Source organism: Pangasianodon hypophthalmus, chromosome 7 (genome assembly GCF_027358585.1).
Source record: "Pangasianodon hypophthalmus isolate fPanHyp1 chromosome 7, fPanHyp1.pri, whole genome shotgun sequence".
NCBI lineage: Eukaryota > Metazoa > Chordata > Actinopteri > Siluriformes > Pangasiidae > Pangasianodon > Pangasianodon hypophthalmus.
Window position 1 is genome coordinate 29,882,023 of NC_069716.1, and position 4,871 is coordinate 29,886,893.

General features: G+C 42.3%; 1 protein-coding gene across 3 annotated transcripts in view; it reads right to left on the reverse strand.

Annotated features, from left to right (window-relative positions):
- Positions 1–3,887: 3,887 nt before the first annotated feature.
- wu:fa25f02 (mucin-5AC) overlaps positions 3,888–4,871 on the reverse strand; it is a 9,661-nt gene continuing 8,677 nt past the window's right edge. For all 3 annotated transcript variants that reach the window (XM_034306132.2, XM_034306133.2, XM_053235609.1), the window contains one exon: positions 3,888–4,871. This exon is cut by the window's right edge and continues 1,417 nt beyond it. The gene's annotated coding sequence lies outside the window, so the exon portion shown is untranslated.

The window sequence follows — 4,871 nt, forward strand, 5'->3', positions numbered from 1 at the left end:
GGCTGTAATGGTGTCTGTAATGGTGTCTGTAATGGTGTCTGTAATGGCGGCTGTAATGGCGGCTGTAATGGTGATCTGTAATGGTGGCTGTAATGGCGTCTGTAATGGTGATCTGTAATGGTGTCTGTAATGGTGTCTGTAATGGCGGCTGTAATGGCGTCTGTAATGGTGATCTGTAATGGCGGCTGTAATGGCGGCTGTAATGGCGTCTGTAATGGTGGCTGTAATGGCGTCTGTAATGGCGTCTGTAATGGCGTCTGTAATGGTGATCTGTAATGGCGTCTGTAATGGGGACTGTAATGGTGTCTGTAATGGCGGCTGTAATGGCGTCTGTAATGGCGGCTGTAATGGGGACTGTAATGGCGTCTGTAATGGCGTCTGTAATGGGGACTGTAATGGCGTCTGTAATGGCGGCTGTAATGGCGGCTGTAATGGCGTCTGTAATGGTGGCTGTAATGGCGGCTGTAATGGTGCTCTGTAATGGCGTCTGTCATGGCGGCTGTAATGGCGGCTGTAATGGCGTCTGTAATGGCGGCTGTAATGGCGTCTGTAATGGCGGCTGTAATGGCGTCTGTAATGGCGTCTGTAATGGCGGCTGTAATGGCGTCTGTAATGGCGGCTGTAATGGCGTCTGTAATGGCGGCTGTAATGGCGGCTGTAATGGCGGCTGTAATGGCGGCTGTAATGGTGATCTGTAATGGCGTCTGTAATGGCGTCTGTAATGGCGTCTGTAATGGCGGCTGTAATGGTGCTCTGTAATGGCGTCTGTCATGGCGGCTGTAATGGCGGCTGTAATGGCGTCTGTAATGGCGGCTGTAATGGCGGCTGTAATGGCGTCTGTAATGGCGGCTGTAATGGCGTCTGTAATGGCGTCTGTAATGGCGGCTGTAATGGCGTCTGTAATGGCGGCTGTAATGGCGTCTGTAATGGCGGCTGTAATGGCGGCTGTAATGGCGGCTGTAATGGCGGCTGTAATGGTGATCTGTAATGGCGTCTGTAATGGCGTCTGTAATGGCGTCTGTAATGGCGGCTGTAATGGCGTCTGTAATGGCGTCTGTAATGGCGTCTGTAATGGCGGCTGTAATGGCGTCTGTAATGGCGTCTGTAATGGCGGCTGTAATGGTGGCTGTAATGGCGGCTGTAATGGTGATCTGTAATGGTGTCTGTAATGGTGTCTGTAATGGCGGCTGTAATGGCGGCTGTAATGGTGATCTGTAATGGCGGCTGTAATGGTGATCTGTAATGGTGTCTGTAATGGTGATCTGTAATGGCGGCTGTAATGGCGGCTGTAATGGTGATCTGTAATGGCGGCTGTAATGGCGGCTGTAATGGGGACTGTAATGGTGTCTGTAATGGCGTCTGTAATGGCGGCTGTAATGGTGTCTGTAATGGCGTCTGTAATGGCGGCTGTAATGGTGATCTGTAATGGTGTCTGTAATGGTGATCTGTAATGGCGGCTGTAATGGCGGCTGTAATGGTGATCTGTAATGGCGGCTGTAATGGTGGCTGTAATGGCGGCTGTAATGGCGTCTGTAATGGTGTCTGTAATGGGGACTGTAATGGTGATCTGTAATGGCGGCTGTAATGGTGATCTGTAATGGCGGCTGTAATGGCGGCTGTAATGGTGATCTGTAATGGCGGCTGTAATGGCGGCTGTAATGGCGGCTGTAATGGCGTCTGTAATGGCGTCTGTAATGGGGACTGTAATGGTGATCTGTAATGGCGGCTGTAATGGCGGCTGTAATGGTGATCTGTAATGGCGGCTGTAATGGCGGCTGTAATGGTGATCTGTAATGGTGGCTGTAATGGCGGCTGTAATGGCGGCTGTAATGGCGTCTGTAATGGTGATCTGTAATGGTGGCTGTAATGGCGGCTGTAATGGCGGCTGTAATGGCGTCTGTAATGGTGATCTGTAATGGTGGCTGTAATGGTGGCTGTAATGGGGACTGTAATGGTGGCTGTAATGGTGTCTGTAATGGTGATCTGTAATGGTGGCTGTAATGGGGACTGTAATGGTGTCTGTAATGGTGATCTGTAATGGTGGCTGTAATGGTGTCTGTAATGGTGTCTGTAATGGTGGCTGTAATGGGGACTGTAATGAAGTTTAACAGTAGCCAGAAAACTCCTAATGGAAGCCTACAGGAATCTGATGGAATCCATTAAAGATTTTCCCTAACAGACTGAACAGTTATTTTTCCTTTTCAGCAGGACCGGCTGATTTTTATTAGACTTTATCAAACTAAAACTGTAATATTATTATTAAAAACTATATTTGTCTTTGCTTCATCTCAGCAAATCATCCATCTACACAAAACATTGAGAATACGCTGAAAATAAAATATTCGAATTTAAATTAATTTAATGTAAGTAAGGACTGAGAAGAGCTACACTTGTGAGCGAGAGTAACTCAGCAGGGATGAGAGATGGAGAGAATGAGATGTTTGTTTTTTTTAAACACTTTCTCTCTCGCCATAAACAGGAAGTTTGGTGTAAATGTTAAAGCTTTTAAACTCTAAACTTCCTGTGATTCCACTGCGTCTCCCTCACCTGCCCTCTGATTAAACCCACATTTATCAGCCGTTTGGTTTTCCGCCGTTCCCCTGATGAGCTCATTATTTATTTAAAAGGTGTCCAGCAGTTTCCTCCTTCTTTACTTTCATCTTCTCCAATTAAAGCCGTAGAAACGAGACGCAGCACACGCACACTTCCAGGAAGCAGTTAGTGCGCTACAGATGTGGCGTGTTTACACTTAAATCCTGGTTTATTCACTTTTACAATAAAACGCTGAGACATTGCGGCTCGCTAAACTCCTGATAAACTCATCAGATACATACACTGAGATTCTCCACTGGACAGAGGGGGTTGATTAATTCTCTATAACAGCAGCTCTGACAGTAGCGCAGGTTTATATTAATGCACTCGCTCTGATACGTTATCGTTTCTATAGTAACAGCTCATTCACAGGGACGTGTACAGCGCACGCTTCTGGTGAAGGTTTCTTAAAGTAAGGAGATGTTAGTTTAACATTATGGAAGGAGTCTCCAGTGTCAGCGCTTTGTAACAGTCAGAGGTAAAGCTGGAACTGTAAGTTTTGCGACGTCTTCAGGACAGAGGAGTTTACGCTTCTTTGCGGTTTCTCAGTAACATGCGGAACAAGCTGCGTTTTTTTTCTCTTATTAACTTGAAGAGAGAGAATAAAGAGGCTGGTGAGGGAACGAGTGTTTATAGCTGCTATAACGTAAGCGACAACAGGAACTAACATTAAATGTAACTATAGGGAGATTTATAAAAAGTATAACGTGCTGTTCTTTAATAAATTAAATATTGTAATTGTTGGTGAATTGCTGTGGTGTAAGAGGAATAAATCACTCGGGGACGTGCTGTTAGAGGAAAATAATCAACTTCAGGGAGGTGAGAGTAACTCAGCTTTGCATGGAGCTGCATCCCATCACCCTGTCGTTGATTATTTTCCTCTAACAGCACGTCCCCGAGTGTTTCATTCCTCACACAGTAACATCAGGCGTTACTGCGATCAGGGCGTCTGCAGGAGTCCGAACATTAACTCCAAATATCGAATATGATCGAATGTGCAGCAGCGACGACAAACTAATGAATAAAAACAGTTCAAAATATACAAACTATAAAAAAATGCTTTTTTGTCCATTTAAAAAAAAAAAAAAGGTCTGTACAAGTTGCATTATTGAAGTGTTTCTTTTTTTAATTGAGAAAAAGATGTAAAAGTTGATATCAACACACGACCCCGGAAACACAACAGATTCTAAAATAATTACAATTATTACTTTAAATCGTAAAGTTTTGAATGTCAGACGAATACTGTTTATGAATCTTGCTTTGTATTTAATCAGTGAAAAATAAAACACACACAATTTGTTTGTTCTTTGTTTATTACTTATATTTTCTGCAAAGTAAACAATCATTATTTTCCAAAGTGCTTTATTAGATATGACTTTTTATATTGGCACAAACACCGCCTGCATCCTGCCTTCGGTCCTGTTCAACTGTCTGCAGTAAGAAAACAAATGTAAGATAATAATAAGAATAATAATAATAATAATAATAATAATAGCCCGATTTCCCTGGACAGAAAGTCGGTGATGGCTCTACACTTCCCTTGGCTTCTCGTTAATGTGCTTCAGTGCCTCAGTGGCTGTGTTTTGGCATCGTTCCAAATCCAAAGAGCAGAAAAAATATCGTAAAATAAAGGCATCGATTAATAACTCGTTCTAATAAACATCGCAAAAGGCAACTAGTACAACCTGACTGTTAGTTGCTCGTTATACACTGAATATTACTGGAAGACAAAGAAAGAAAAAATCATCTGTATTGCACCATCAGTTCCTTAACATGGCATTAATTCAGAAGATTAATTAAAGACCAGTTTTATATCAAAGCCTCATCTGCATAGAGGAAAAAAAATTAAAAATAAAATGAAAAACAGCCGTACATTCAGTGAAATGGTCCAGAATTTCCTCCACTTCTGCAAACACTAATTCATAAATCTGTACATTTTTAATCTCAGTGAGTTTCGAGGACTGAAGAAGACGTTCGTCTTTAAATCCAATCTTTATTAAGCGTTTTTTATTTATCTGCGTTCTGGCTGCGTTCATTCCGCTGCCGGATTTAACTCCCGTCATTTTCATTTCCACTCTGATTTCATGTAATTTTCTCTGTTCCGCTTTAACGTGCTGTCGTTCTTTCATTCTAGTTTATTTCATTTCACTTTTTCTTTCAGTGTTTATTTTGTGTCATTTTTCATTCTGCTTTTATTTTGTCTCATTTTTTCTTTCTTTTTTTATTTATATTGTCGTTTTGTCACATTTGATGTGCCTTTTTTTATTTATTTGTGTATT